Here is a 16,337-nt window from a genome sequence, read left to right as displayed (position 1 = left end):
GTTAGCATGGATTGAGACTTAACGTATTGAAATCCAATATATGTGAGAATTGTTTGGCTTGCATGCATAACTCAAATGGAGCTGGGCAAAGGAATGTTGTTTCCTAATCCACTCTCTGCATCTACCGTGTGTGACATCCTGCAACTTATTATGCTGTTGTTCTAATGGTGTGCATGAACTTGTTTACGAGCAGTGAAGACAGTTTATTTGTTCAACAATCCAAAACCTACCCAAGAACAATCCCTTAAGAGAGGGTTGCCAATCAATTGAGTTCACAACTAAGGTAACAACTCTTGGCAGTCTAGTACTTTAAATTTACTATCTCAGTTAAGTGGATGGGCGCAGGAAGCCTCTTCCATCTATCCTTTGAAAAGAGATGCACATTAGTTCTTGCATGCCCAATACTGAAACTTACATGAGATGTGTCTTCAATCAAACTTAATCTTCTTTCACTTTGTTGGACAGAGTGAAGAAAAAGAAACAGAGGCAAAAAAAAGAGAAAAAAAATGCCAGAGAGCGAACATCTTCTTCTTTCATCTTCGTTGGGCAGAGAGGAGAAAAGAGGCAAAAAGATAAAAAAAAAAGAAAAGAAAAAGCTAGGGAAGAGAGAAGACGAGAAGCGAAGGATGAACGACGCGGGAGGAAGCTTGGGAAACAGTTGGCCCAACACGCCCCTCCTATCTAAACTGCGCTTGTTTACGAAAGAGCATAACAGAATTGTGCCAGCTGGCATGACACGCAATCGCAGAGAGAGAGGACCCACCGCCATCCTTCTTCTATAAATAGGAGCCCGTGCCATCGGTTCAGACGGTTTATCAGCGAGCGAGCGGAAGAAGAGAGAGCGAGCGAGCGAGCGGAAGAAGTAGGGTTTCCATCGAGAGTCCTGGGAATCGATCTCTCCGCACTCTCTCTCGCGTTTCTCTCCTTTCTTTTTGATTTGTTTCTTCCTCTTTATCTGTTTCTTCGTCTAGTTAGGGTTTCGATCAAATGCCGGAGGAACTCTTGTTTCTCCGCATTCGTTGTTGAAAATATCGGATTCTTGTTTCAGTTAGGGTTTTTACCGACTCTTGGAGGTCTGTGATTATTGGTTTTCCTTTTCTTTTCGTTGATCCGTACGTACCGTTTTGGTATCCTTAAACGCAGGTAGATGGTGAAGAAAGTAGATGTGCTGTGGTGATGCTTTAGATCACGGTGCCTTGAACCCTATTTGGTTCTTGTTTTTCCTTTCTTATTATTATTTTCGTCTCAATTCCATCCGAATTTTTATCATCGGATTCTTTCTCAAGATAGGGTTTTGACCGACTGTTGGAGGGTTCTGATTGTTGGTTAACTTCTCCTATTTCATAATTCGTACTCTTTCTTTTTTCTTGTCAAACATTCGGTCTTATATTATTTTACTAATCACGTTGCTGGAAGACCTTCGTGGAATTTTTATATCGCAACTTAATTGTCTCTCTTTTTATCATGCTTGATGTATTTGGCAACTTCAGTGTTGCAATGCCTGAGAAGAATTATCGCATTGCAGTTTTTTTTTTCTCTGATTTTTTTTTCTGTGCTTGATGAAGTTTTTATTTCTTGTAAAAGATTTGACCTTGTTCTGTCCCACAGATGTGTTCAGTTATCCAATATTGGAGCGCTTATTTCACACATAAAAAAAAAGCTTGAACACTTAGATGGATATTTTATATTCTGGTTTCTTTCCTTTTCTCTGCACTTTGGTAGATGTCATATTTCTTGTAAAGATTTAATCTTTTCTGTTTTATTAATATTTTCTGTGATTTTAATGTTGGGAGGCTTGAGTGGAATTACTACATCATGATTTCTTTCTTTTCTATGTTCAATATATTTCTTATTAATTGTAAAATATTCAGTTTTTGGCTATTTTATTGATCTATTTGGTGATCTCAGAATTAGGTCGGTTGAGTAGAATTGTTCTAGTGGAGTTTCCCCTTTTTTGTCTTTTCCATGTTCGATAGGTTTTATCTTTCTTTTAAAGAATTCAATCTCGTGCTATTTTACTGTTGCGTTTAGCAATTTTGATGCTGGAAAGCTTGAACAAGATAATTGTTTTGCGGTTTCTTTCTTTCTTTCCTGATTGATAAAATTTTTAAGAATTGAACTTATGAGGAATGCATTAGGTTTTTAATCGAAGCAATTGTTTATCCGTATCTTGTTTTTGGGTTTTTTGGGACTAATTAAAAACATATATATCTAGATCCCCATCTATCTATTTATGTATTAAATATTGGTAAAGGTGGAATATGAGTTTATATAGGAACATTTTGGATGTTAAGGCGTAAAAGGTAGAACTATATAGTGATTATTGAAATATATGAAAAAAATACTGTTTCCTGCAAATTTGGCAGCATGGAGATGCATTATTATGATTGTTTAGCATCAGAGCACGTTAGATAGGAAGATAAAAATGCTGAGGTGGTGATGTAGCAAACTTTAGAGATGCTGAAAATAGTATGATAATAGTATAAGGTATGTGTTAACTGAGCATGAGATCATCTCAAACATGCTAATATGAAGAGTGTGTGCAGCAGAGATTTCAGTTAGTTTTTTGTTTGTTTTTTCTAGTAGTTAGGGTTTTGACCAACTTCCGGAGGATTCTGATTCTTGGTTTACCTCCTCTGTTTCTTGATCTATACTCCTTATGCGGTGGGCACGGTGTTGGTACCTTTGAACAAGTAGATGATGAATATTGATGCAGTTTACAGTACCTTGAATCATATTTGGTTCCTTTTTTTTTGCTTTATTATTTTTATTTTTACTATTTTCATTTCAATTCCATCTAAATTTTTATTGTCGGATTCTTGTTCAAGCTATTGTTTTGACTGACCGTTGGAGGGTTCTGATTCTTCGTTTACTATTTCTATTTCTTCATTTGTACTCTTGATGGTAACTGAATGGGAGGTCATCATGATGTAATGGGCTCAGTGCTGGTGCCTTTAAATGAGTAGATGGTGAAGAAAGACAGGATCTTGAAGCAGTGCTGCTCTACGTCATGATACCTTGAAGCATGTTCATTATTTTACCTCATCTCATGTCAATTGTAATTTCCACTCTGCTTGTTGGATTATGATGCGCAGTTGGTATCTTTTAACCAAATATGGAGAAGATCTATAAACAAGTAGGTTATCTCTGTTCGAGGGACCTCTGAAAACCCAACAATTGCAGCTTGCAGAGATGGTGAAATTAATAGAAGGAAAATTTCGTTCTGAAGAAGCGGCAGACTATTTTGGTCTTTTTAATAAAAAATAGAGATAGTAGATTTTGATGTCGTTGGACTTGGTTTTAAATATGAAATTCTGATAATACCTCATTTTTTCAGTTCCTCATACTCTTTTCATGTCTTGACCTTCAACTACAGTAAGCAACGTAAAAAAAATATTTCTGAATGTGCAGTATAACTGTTATAATTTTATTGTGTTGTTCTATTATGGATATTTCCCTATGATATTTCTTGTTGATTTTCATGGAAATATTGCTTGCGATGTAAGGAATTGTAAGATTTCTCGCATTGGCAGTTCTTTTGGAAATATTGATGTGAACTTTACTGCTAGATTTGAAACTTTGCTGATGACTTTGGCCCAGCCAAACACGGCCTCACCAACTGCTCCTACTGCTCCATCTTTGAGCGTCGGAGGTTCTTGATTCACGATGGTGGGCAGTCCTTTATTATCCTGTGCCTAATGAAGAATGCTGAAACCTAACTTTCTTTTTTCTTGTGAAAGATGCAAACTTGTGTTGTTCTACTCAATAATTCACTCCGCCTGAAGACTGCATGGAATTGTCTTATGGCTATTTCGTTCTGATTTCAATGTGGGAAGCCTGAGTAAAATTATGGCATTGCAGTTTCTTTCTCTCTTTCTACCATGCTGTTTTACTGATGTATTTGCCGATTTCAATGTGGGAATGCCTGAGTAAAATTATTGCATTGCAGTTTCTTTCTCTCTTCCTAGCTTACTTGTCTGTGCTTGATGGTTTTTTCTTAGTTCTTCTGATGGATTCAGTTTGATGGATGCAGTGATTTCAATTTTTTGTACACAAAATGTTGGATTGCTTAGATTGCACTATTTTGGTATTTGTACGCAAAATGTTGGAATGCTTGGATTGCACTATTCTGGTTTCTTTCTCTCTTTTTTGTTCTTTGTTCTTTGCACTTGATAAGTCTTTTTTTCCTTGTAAATGTTTTATCTTGTACTATTTTACTAATATATTCATTGATTTTATTGTTGGGAGGCTCCAATGAATTATTGTATCATGATTTCTTTCTTTTCTTTGCTTAATAGATTTCTCATTTATAGTGAAAGGTTTGTCTTTTGCTATTTTACTGATTTATTTAGTGATTTCAACACTGCAATGGTTGGATAGGATTGTCCTAGTGTAGGCTTTCCCTCTCCTTTCTTTCTTTCTTTCCACACTAGATAGATTTCTTCTTTTATGTGAAGGATTCAATATTGTGTTTTATGTTTAGTGATTTTAATATTCAAATGCTTGAAGGGAATTATTGTTTCTTTCTTTCTTTCCTTCCTGAGCGGTAGAACTTGTCCTCTCTTTTCTTTCTTTCCTTCCTTCCATGCAAGATAGATTTCTTCTTTTCTGTGAAGAATTCAATATTGTGTTATATGTTTAGTGATTTTAATATTCAAATGCTTGAAGGGAATTATTGTTTCTTTCTTTCCTTCCTGAGCGGTAGAACTTTTCAGAACGGAACTTAGTATTGACTTATAACTTACGAGGACTATTAACTGATTTTTGTTAATAGAGTCAATTCTTTAGTCCTAATGATCTATTATTGGAGGGTTTTGATTCTTTATTCAAATGATATTTCTTGATTCGTATTCCTAACTTAATGGGAGCAGTGTTGTACCTTTAGACAAATAGATGGTGAAGGAAGAGAGGATCTTGAAGCACAGTGCTGGTTTACTTCATGGATCCTTGAAGCAAACTTGGTTCTTTTTTCTTACTTTGTCACTTATTTTCATTATTTTGTCAATTCTATCACAATGTTTATTATCAGATTCTTGTTCCTGCTAGTGCTTTGGCTGACTATAGGAGGGTTCTGATTCTTGGTTTACTTCTATTTCTTGATTTGTGCTCTTGAACAATGTTTTACATCGTGGTGGGATGGAGGGGCATCCCGGCTGATCTGTCCTGTTTTTGTTAGAAAATAGGATTGGGATGGGGTCGGGACTCCGAAACCCAACCACGTGGGGAGAGAAGAAGAAAGAGGAAAAAAAGAAATGAAGGAAAGATGGAGAAAAGGAAAAAGTGAAAGGAAAGAAGAAGAAGAAAAATGAAAGAAAGAGAGGATGGGAGAAGAAAAAGAAAGGAAGGAAAGAGAAAGAAGAAGGAAAAGGAAGAAAGAAAGAAAAAAAGTGATTAAAAAAAGAAAGAAAAATGAAAGGAAAGAAAGAAAGGTAGAAGAAAAAGAAAGAAAAGAAGGAAAGAAAGAAAGGTAGAAGAAAAAGAAAGAAAAGAAGGAAAGAAAAAGGGGAGAAAGACGATCTTGAAGCAATGCGGGTTTAGGTCATCTACCTCTTCTTGGCTTCTTATTTTTCATTTTATTTTCATATTATTTCCATTGTGGTTTCCAGTTTGCTTTGAGGAATATACTGCAGTTTTGGTATCTTCAACAAATATAAAAGAAATTTTTTAACCAAGTAGGGTTATATCAGTCAGAAGGAGCTCTGTAAACCCAACAAGTGGAGCATACGGAGATAGAGAAATAAATGGAAGGAAATTTTTTGGTGGAAATGTGCCCTTATCTCTCTCTTACTAAATTTGAAAGTAGTGGATTTGGTGTTAACTGACAGTTTTTCAATCTGAACTCATCATAATACCTCACCTTTTTGTTGCCTCTTGTTTTTTAATCTTTCATGTCTTGATGAGGTGAGGTCTGCAACGAGAGGAAGCAACAAACAAGAATCATCAATGGCTCTAGCCTTCCTGATGGGCAGGTAAACTTTAGTTCTGTTGTTAGTTTGACTATAGAAAATTTTCCCTTTTTCGTGGTTGTAATTTCGTGATATGATTGTGCTAACTTTCTTGCGTTGCTGCATGATAGATCTGTGGTGATGTATCTGTATCAGTTATGTTTGCTGGTGATTTTCATGAAGAAAATGCTTGTGATCTAAAGCATTCAGAGAGATCCTATGCAACACTCTTTTTAGAAATTTCCATGTGAACTTCTACAGCTAGATGTGAAATTTTGCTGGTGATTTTGGCCCAGCCAGGATCTTAGCCTCAGCAACTGCTGCTCCTGCTCTTTTGATGCGCTTTGGAGGTTCTCAACCAATGGCCACATTCTCACATTGATGGGTGCTCTCATAGTTCCTCTTTCTTTTTTTTCTTATGAAAGATTTGATCTTGTATTGTTCTACTAAACAGTAATTCACTATGATGGAAGGTTTGCATGGAAATATTATATTGCTACTTTTTACTTCTTTTCCATGCTCAATAGATTTCTTGTTTCTTATGAAATATCTTTGTGCTTGTTTACTGATGTATTTGCTGATTTCTGTGTTTGAATGCCTGGACAGAATTATTGCATTGCGGGTTTCTTTCTCTATTTGTAGCGTTTCTTTCCAATTTCCATGTTTGAATCTTTTATTTCTTGTGAAAGATTTGATCTTATTCTGTTTTACTGATGTATTAAATGATTTCAATGTTTATGGGCTCATTTCACATGCAAGAAGTCGGAACACTCAGATGGAATTTTTATGTTCAATTTCTTCCTTCCTTTCCTTTCTTTTCTTTCTTATTCATGCTTGATAGATTTCTTAAGGCTTTGATGTTGCACTGTTTTACTATTCTGTTTAGGTATTCTATATTTTTATTTCTGGAAGACTTGAATGGGATAACAATTCTGTGGTTTCTTTCTTTTTTTCCCTAATTGATAGAATTCTTCATCATGAACTTGGTAAGGACTTATGACTCATGAGGAATAGTAACTGATATTAATTGAATCAATTGTTTAACCCTATTTTGTTTTGGGTTTCTTTTGGAGTAGTTTGAAGCATCTGCATCTTTATCCATCCATATTTTTATATATGTATAAAATTGGTTGAGGCCATATGAGATTTTATTGGCAGGCTTCATATGTTAAGGTGCAGAAAAGTTGAACCAAAAAGTGATTTTTGAATGAAATAATAGCAGTTATTAAGTAAAAATAGGCCACAAATTTGACAGCATGGATATAACCTTGTTATGATTGCTTTTCTATTTAGCATCAGGGCACATAAGATGAATGAAATAATTATAGCAGTGCTGAGGTGAGATGTGGGAAATTTTAGAGATGATATGCGTAGTACAGTAAGGGTATATGTGTTAGTGAGGATGAAATCATCTCGAACATACTCACACGAAGGGCATGTGCAACAGAAATTTCAGGACACCCTTTAAGGAGAAGTTGGTTGATATTTGTTGAATGGTTGCAAAAGAATTAAGAATGGTGTAAGATAACCTATGCTGTCCGAAGGGATTTTGGAAAGCACATACCATGATGGATGCATCCTTTTGTGGAAAGTTAGCACTATGGATACATAAAGCTTATCTCAGAATAAAGATAAGCATATTGATTATGTTTTTTCTAGGAGAACACATGACATGGTTTTTCTATTTTTATTTTTCAAAAAATAGGCTGGGACAATATTTCTGATCTTAATGATCTCTGTCACATATTCTATGACTTATTTTTTTCTTTTTTGGAGAAACGTGAACCCTGTCTAGTACAGGAGCTAACGTTAAGAAATAGAGAGACGAAAAGGATTACTTCTACTGCTGCTTTATAGCTGGAAGAGAAAAGAAATAACAATTCGAACAAGAACAACGATGACAACGATACCCTGTTCCTAGTCTTTGCAAAAGGAGCTCACTAACAAATGCCATTTTTTTTGACATTTTAACAACACCTCTTGGCCCGTCGCTATCATTATCATCGTTGTTGTTGTTGTTGTTGGACAATAGAAGGTCAAGTTATCATTTTATCATTGGAGTTGGAATCTTGTAGGGGGAAGACTAATTGAAATGAACAGATATGCATTTCTCATTTTTTTGCTTCCTAATTCTTTTCTGTTAAATTCCATTAAAAGATACTCTTTTGTTAAAAGATACCTTTTTGTTACGTTATGTTCTTTGCTTTGCACGTTCTGTCTTAATTGTAATGGATGGCTGACTTTTTTGAGATCTTGAAGTGCTAAATGATGGGATAAAAATTCTATCTGCTTTGTAGTTAGACACTGTTATTCTTGCTTAACAACTTCAAGAGAGATCCTTTGACCAAGTAAGATTCACCTGACCTCCTTGTCAAGCTGTTGCACTAGATGTACCATTGCTGGCTCGTAGTGGAAAAAGCATACAACCAAGTTATGTTCTTAGAAATCTAGCTTATATGTTGTGCTAGCACAATCACTTGCAAAGAGATCCTATTGACCAAAATTTCTTTCTGCAAGCTCTAAAGATATATGCTACAACCAAGGTCCGCCGAACCGGTATCAGTCGGCGCCCAGTACGGTTCGGTACTGTTTCAGGCCCGGACCGAATCGGTAGGGCAGTGGCAGGTGGCCAATACCCAACCTGGTTCGAAACCGGGTTGACTCGGCATCAAACCAGCTGGTTCGCTCCGAGTCGGCATTGAACCAGTTGGTTTGCACCGAGTCGGCACCGAATTGGCCGGTTCCGGCCGGTAGGGGCTGGAACCGAATATGAATGACGAACCGATCCGGTTCGCACCGGGTCGATTCGGTACTGCTTGAACTGGGTGGTTCGGCCTGGTTCGGCAAACCTTGGCTACAACCAATGTGCACTAAAGATATAGTTGTGGGCATTGGGTCATCTAAGACAACCATCTTCTTTCTCAAGGATAAGTCCAAATGGCACACATGTAAGATATGCTAGATCTTCTTTCAAGGAAAAGAATTTGAAATATTCCATGTTTCCTTTCAGGATGTCTGGGAGCCCTTGATTTGATACATATCAGGAGCTTGCATATTCCAGAATGCAAGTACCTGTGCTTGTTGTGGACCAAATTATGTCTGTGCATTTTCCAGGACACTGCTGAAAAGGAAAGTGTGCAAAGCGCTTATAATCTTAAGTATGAGCAAATGATATCTTGTAGCCTATTCCCCTGCCCTCCACCCTCTGTCTAAGATTTGATCAGATCAGGGTTTGCAATATCAGTACTGGATCCTCTATCGGTGTCATGTTGGTATAGTGTTGGTGCTGGTTGGTTCAGCATACCGACACTTGGTATGCCCTTATGTATTGAGTATCAGTTTGGTACCATTATGGTATTTTATGCACCGCTACTACAAACTTTAGATCAGATTATACGTACCCACCAAGCAGTATGTACAACTTACTAGAATGTGGTCTGTATGACCAAGTGTTTGTTTTTTCTTAAATATCTGCAACTGAATTATTGTATTCAGGATATGACAACAGTGCAGGTGATGTTTTAATTGAACTTCATGGAACAAACTATATTTTTATAGTCAACCAGGCTATGGTAGAAGATCATGAGTATTCTGAAGGTCTGGAAAGAGAAATTGTAGCATGGATATGTATTTTGTAATTTAAGCTTCTTTGAACTCGGGAATTAAAGTTCTATTTTGTGTTACACCTCTTCTTCCCACCCTAGGAATTAGATTCTATTTTATTTGTGTCTTCACACCTCTTCTTCAGTTCTATTTTGTGTCACACCTCTTCTTCCCACCCTAGGAATTAAATTCTATTTTATTTGTGTCTTCGCACCTCTTCTTCCCACCCTACGTTAGCATACAACTATCTTATCTCCAGCCCTGACACTAAATTAGCTGCATCAAACAGTAAGGTGAAGAACTTCAGAAAAGTTCTACTGTCCCCTCTTGATGCAATATACTCTCTCTTATACTTTAAACCTTTGTTATTATATTCTGCAGGCTGGAAATTAAGCATGTCAGGGGGATGTTGCTTTATGGACCTTCAGAGACTGGCAAGACCCTCATGGCTCGTCAGATTGGGAAATTATCCAATGGAATGGGATTAGTGGTCTGGTCTCCGAATTATGCTTCTGTACAATATTGTAAAAAGGAAAGGTGAATTGTTTCACCTTGTCATTATTTTATAATATTTGGCTGTTAGGACCTGCATTATGTATTTTTGCCTTGGATTTGAAGAATGAAGCATTACTAAATGCTTCTGACTTCATTTCAGCAAGAAAGTTGACACGTTTGAAGTGTTAAACACTATGTATTGAGGAAAATTTTCCTGCTGAAAAATTTTACCGACTATGGAGTTGTGATGCGGACATTGCAATACCAGCATATGTTTGACATTATCATTGTTTTACAATTTTTGGAAGTTAGGAACTGCGTTTTGCTTTGGATTTGAAGAATGAAGCAGTAATAATTGCTTCTGGACTTCATTTCAGCATTAAGTTGACATGTTTGAAGGGTTTAACGCTATGCATTGAGGAAAATTTGCCTGTTGAAAATTTTAGTGTCTATGGGAGTTGTGATATAGACATTTGCAATACCAGCATCTATCACTATGTAGTTTAGTTTGAAATGTACATGCATGTATACAGAAAATAAACTTACAGATATATAGATAGATAGATACTGCTCAATGTGATACAATCTTAATAACCTAGTCTGTAAAGAATTGAGATGAGGACTGACAGATATTAGTCAGATGCTGTTGAAATATATTTGCTAACTTAACAGTTGGAGCTGTCTCATATTAACTGTTATTATACTTTAATATCTTAATTTTTATATAAATTTCTTAGGTTGTTAATGGATATGAAGTCTATGTTCTACTTGTGATTATACTTTATTATATGTTGCGTTGTGTTAACTCTTATTAAAGTGTTATTATGTCTTAAATTTTGTATAAAATTCTCAGGTTGTTAAAGGGATGTAAGCAACAGTGAGAGAGAAAGCAGGAGAGAGAGAGGAGGGGGGAGGGAGGAGGAAGGGGAAGAAGAAAGAAGGCTTACACTGGGTGGTGATTGGGAGGTACACCTAGCAGAAGTCTATGATAGATCCTGGTGCTCTACAGTATTTCACCAAGCATGGGTTTCAATCAAATGACTGTACTCCCCTCTCTGCCCCTTTCTTGTCTCTCCTCTTTCTTTCTCCTCCTTCCTCTGTGTCTGTTTGTTTGCCTAGCTTGGGTTTTGATTGAGATTAACACCTTGAAGGTTTTGTTTCTTGTCTCACTTCTGTTTATTTGCATTCTTGGTGGAAACTATTGAATCATTGTTCCAGCAGGCATTTGATGGATTGTTGGAAGTTCTACTGTCTAGGTTAACAATCTTGGTCTACTTGTTCTTATTCTTGGCTTACTTGTTCTTATTCTTGGCTGGTACTCGTATTGTGATGTTGGTAGTGTTGGAAACTTCAAATGAGTAGGTGGTGAAGGCAGGGCCGGCCCGACCGTTAGGCGACTGAGGCGGTCGCCTAAGGCCTCGGCCCGAAGAAAGGCCCCGCATTGCTGAGAAATAGCTGTCAACTGTAGCTTGTCCCAATCCCATCGCCATGGCTGTAAAGCTGGTAAGCCGTAAACCTATCACCTATGGCATGCGGCTACGGGCTATTCCCCTTGTCCTTGACGTCTCCTTGCCTCCTTGGTCCCAATTCCCACTTTCCAGTTCCCAAATCCTAGCAGGGCAGCACGGTTATTCCTCTTTCAGTCGATCTGGAATTTAGGGACTGTGGTTGTTGAAGCGCCATTTCCCCATTTTTATTCGAGTTTGATGGGACTTTGTTGTGGGGTTTGAATCTTGATGGGGCTTGCCGCGGAGAAAACTGAATGGCTTTGATGTGGGGCATGAAATGCTCTGTTAATGAGAGCTTCCCCACATAGCAAACAATATGGGTTGGGATTTATTTTTTTAATCTGTTGAGGGCCAGGTTCCCTGTAGGTATTTGTTGTTGTTGCTGGCTTGCTGCTGCTGTTGTTAAGGGCTTAGTCGGTTGCCTGTGGGCTGTGGGTAGAATTAAACGTCATTTTCTTCTCCACCCTCTGTTTCTCATAAAACAGAGACTCCCTCTGATTGCAACAAAAATGGGACTTGCATAGGTTGTCCAAGTTATAGCATGGCAAAAATGAGTTGTCTTTAAATCAGGTCCGATAGTTTCTATCTTTGTTTGACCTACCTATATACTTCTTATGGAATGAAAATTAATATTGAGGATTCTTTAGTCCGAAAGTAGTACATCCAGTGGATCTTTGTGAATTTGATCTCAACTTTTCATGACTTATGTTAAAACTCTCTGACTCTTTAGCTAGTATTTAAACAGCCTAATTTTTTTTTTCCAGAAAAATAAATAGTCTGGTTTCTAAAGATATGAAGTACTAACCTCTGTTTCATATGATTATAATCTCTAAGATACATAAATATCATCATAATACCTTTACAATTTCTCTAGGATTTCAATTCATAGCAATCATTATATGACTATTGTATAACCGTGCAGTAGGAATTTTCATTATTTCAGAAAATGACACTCTTATAATGACACTGGCAAGAAAATGGAAAGATCTTCAAAAGAAAATAAAATTATAATAGCCAGATAAATGTATTGCAAAGCTTATGCTATTTTATAGCACTTCATAAGCCCCCAAAGTTAGAGCTATTGCGGCTTGCTGAATCCTTTTTTCATCCATTCTTGAGCCCTAGCAATGAACCCCATATGGAACTCCATTCTTAATTAGCTGAAAGGTGATGTCTTATTTTTTTTTGTGGACGTGGGCTTTCCCATGATAGTATTGATAGATGATAGCATGTGGAAATGCATAGCTAGTACAAATAAAATTCTACCGTTAAGTTATTGAATTAAAGTCAAAGAATGAAACCTCAGTGACAATGGTATGCACAATATAATAAAAATGTTTAGTTTTGGCTGGCACTCATGAGCTTAATGGTTAAGTTATTCCTTTTTCTTACTCTAGTTGGTGTTTTTATTATTTTTCCTTTTCCTCTCTCACAATTTCTGTTTTATCATTCAAAAGTTATAATAAAGTTGCCTAAAATTGAAAAGTGCAATCTTCCGTTCTTAATTTTTTTCAATAATTTTATATCAGGCGACAACCTCAAGTGACAATAATTGAAAATAGTATTTTAATGAATTTTGAGTACAAAAGTTTGATTAGTAATTTTGCATCTCAAAAAGCTAGACGAATTATTTTTAAATAAATTTTTAAAGTATTTTGTACTTATTAAATTTTTTTCATCATTTTTCAATAAAAAAAGCTTTTCTTAGTAAGTTCGCCTTAGGCCCCCAAATGCATTGGGCCGCCCCTGGGTGAAGGAGAAGAGGCTCTTGATGCACTCTGGTTCCAATTACAGTACTTTGAGCCATATTTGGTTGTTTTTTTATTTTTTATTTTTATTCTGATTATCTTGTTTTAGTTCCATTACAATTTCCGTTCTTTCTGTGGGAATGATGCAGTGCTGGTACCTACTTTCCAATATGGAGGCAAATATTTATTTTAACATAGTGTGCAGATGGTGAAGGCATATGTTGATGACAATGATGATGGCTTGGACAGATAGGGAATGACTTTGACAGTGGTGTAATGGAGGACTTTGATAGAAACAGTGATGAGGGAAGGGGATCAGGAAGATCTGAGGTGGTAGTGGTTCAAAGTTTGTAAAGAATTGGAAGATATACGAGAGGTAAAAAAGTTTTCAGTAGTTTAAATTTTGGCCATTCTGGCATTTTGCTTCCCAACTTGATATAGTTATCTGTTGATAAATTTTCTCCAGGATAGGGAGGTGTATTGTAATAGATTTATTTTATGGGAAGCTCTGTAAATCCAACAGTAGCAGCACCTGGGGATGGTGGAACTAATGGAAGGAAACTTTCAGGTGTATTAGATATAAGTGAAAATGGTAAAGTTTGATTAATTCGAAAAGAGCAAGGTACAAATTAATTTATCAACGATTAATTCTGATGGTAATTAAGAAGGAAACAAAGCTTGTTTGCACTTAAACTTGTGAAGTTTTTAATTCAATCATTAATTGTGACATTACTAGCTCATAAATTTTGTATGCATATTATCTTTACTAATCATTTAAAAATTATGAGTCCGCTTCAGATCCAAGATGCTTCTCTTCAAATTATGTCAAAAATAGATCTGAATCGGGCATTTGCTATTCTTTCTTATGCCAACTGTTTTTCAAGCAACATTACTTGCACCTTGTTTGGCAGTCGTTTTGAGGAAGTAGATATGTGGTATAGTAATAGGACAGCCGATGAAACTAACTCCTGTAGTATCATAACTATTGGAAAAATTTGAAGCTAGAAACCCAACTCAGTTATTTTTGAGGACATATTGAAGTTGCTACCTTACAAAATATATGATTTAGTTTTGTTGCTTTGATTTAAGGTGCATCTAGTTGTACTGTAAAGTCATGGTACTTGAGATCTTCTGTGCTACTTGATTTTTTTTTTCTTTCTTTTTTGAGGAAAGAAGAAGTCCTAACCAATATATTAAAGTTGAAAATTCAAAGTAAATAGTACATGATTTAAGATTTTAATTCCAACTTCCAAAAGTTTAGATAATGCTCCCCTTCTTACTTGTCTGACTGTTATGATGGAAAATAGAAGTTTTTAGATGCCTTGTCAAGCCTTCAATTGATTTCCTTTTTTGGAAATAAAAGTTGTCATATAAAAACATTTTAGCCATTACTACAGAAAAATAACATGTGATAATTATTGTTTGTCAAAACCAATATATATATATATTGCACTATTTCTTTTTCTCATTAGTACCCCCAAAATTAAGAATATTAATGCAAAAATAAAATTCCCCCGTCAGCAGTGAAAACTAAGAAGATCAAAAAGTGGACATCATAAAGGAGTAACAGCATACTAGCAGTGATTTTTCAAATGGCTATTTGATACCATTATAGTGGTTGTTCTAATGCTATGGACCTATGGTTGCTTAATATGTTATGAAATCATTTAGGATACAGATGTTTTGGCCTCTCATGCTTTAGGCTAATTGATGTGCACTATCATTGCGTTCATGTCTTGAAGACCTTAGATGCTCTCGATGTATGCTACGCAACCTGTTAGTAGAGTTGTAAAATTTGGAGAGTGGGGAATGACTAGATGCAGGAGGCTAGGGTAATCGAGCTAGAGTGGAAGTTGGCTCCTTTGTTTGTAAACCTCTTTATTCAAAATTAAGCTTCAAATAATGGTAAAAAGACCGAGCTTTTATCTTAGAGTTCAAGCTCGAAATTAATTTTGAATCAAGCTCGGTCAGGCCCAAGCTCAGTTCAACCATACCACTAAGCATTATATGCAAATGCAAATTTTGGTTCGTAACTGCAATTTTTATTTCTCATGTTTCATATAGTGATGAATTTTGAAACTTGGGCCTATATAATATTTGAAATATATAGGGACATGTGTAAAGTTTTTATTTTCCATATTTCATATAGTGACCAAGAATGGTTCTTGGGTTATTATATGAAAATAGAAATTTTGGTATTTGTATAATATTTGAAATATATTGCAATCTATGTGCAAGATTTTATTTCCCATTCTGGGTCACAATATGAAAATGTAAAAGTTGGGCTTTAGTGTAAGTTTTATTTTCCATGATTCGTATGGTGACCCAAAATGGTGGAAATTTGAAATTTGAGCCTTCATTTAATATTTGACATATTAGAATCTATATGGAAATCTTTATTTCCCATGTTTTATGAAGTGACCACAGGATGGTTCCTTGATCACTAGATGGAAATTTGAAACTTGGGTATTTATGTAATATTTGAAATATATTAGGACCTGTGTTTAAATTTTTATTTTCTACGTTTTACAAAGTGACCATGGGATGATTCCTAGGTCACTATATATATAGAGAGATGAAATCGGGCCTACATATTGTACTTGAAATATATTGGGATTTATGCATAAATTGTTATTTTTCATGTTTCATATAGCAATCCCAGAATGAATCATGGGTCACAATAAGCAATATGAAGTCATTCTGCAACTTCAAAAGTACAAATCCTACCTTTTACCAAAAAAATACAAATACTAACAGAAGACCAACTTGGAAGAGAGTTTTTTTTTTTTTTTTTTTGTTGGGTGGGGGGGGGGGGGGGGGGGGGGGGGGGGCGGTGTGTTGGTCCTCCTTATACATATTATTTTGCTTTTGAACTGTCATTCCTCCTCTTTTCATCTATATTCTTCTCATTATGCTCATCTATACTACTTTTATTTGGAGGGACAAGTAAAAAAGTAGCTGAAGGTGTCATCAAATAAAATTAATCTGGTTAAGAAGAGCCATCCAGACAGTCAAGGTTTTCTATAGTGTTCCAAATT

At 35.9% G+C, this 16,337-nt stretch overlaps 1 long non-coding RNA gene across 3 annotated transcripts; it reads left to right on the top strand.

Annotated features, from left to right (window-relative positions):
• LOC113462904 (uncharacterized) lies at positions 1-16,102 on the top strand. Of its 3 annotated transcripts, none has more exons than XR_015987569.2 (3): positions 1-5,969; positions 6,077-13,675; positions 13,766-16,102. It is a non-coding gene; the product is annotated as an uncharacterized LOC113462904 (long non-coding RNA). The 3 variants fall into 3 exon arrangements; XR_015987570.2 differs by having other exon boundaries at positions 12-5,969; positions 6,077-10,085; positions 10,897-16,102; XR_015987571.2 differs by having other exon boundaries at positions 12-5,969; positions 6,077-10,085; positions 13,505-16,098.
• The last annotated feature ends 235 nt before the right edge of the window (positions 16,103-16,337 follow it).

Source organism: Phoenix dactylifera, chromosome 5 (assembly GCF_051530095.1).
Source record: "Phoenix dactylifera cultivar Ajwa chromosome 5, Ajwa_hap1_PhDact_Kaust_v1.1, whole genome shotgun sequence".
Classification (NCBI taxonomy): Eukaryota; Viridiplantae; Streptophyta; class Magnoliopsida; order Arecales; family Arecaceae; genus Phoenix; species Phoenix dactylifera.
This window is presented reverse-complemented; position numbering and strand designations above follow the sequence as displayed.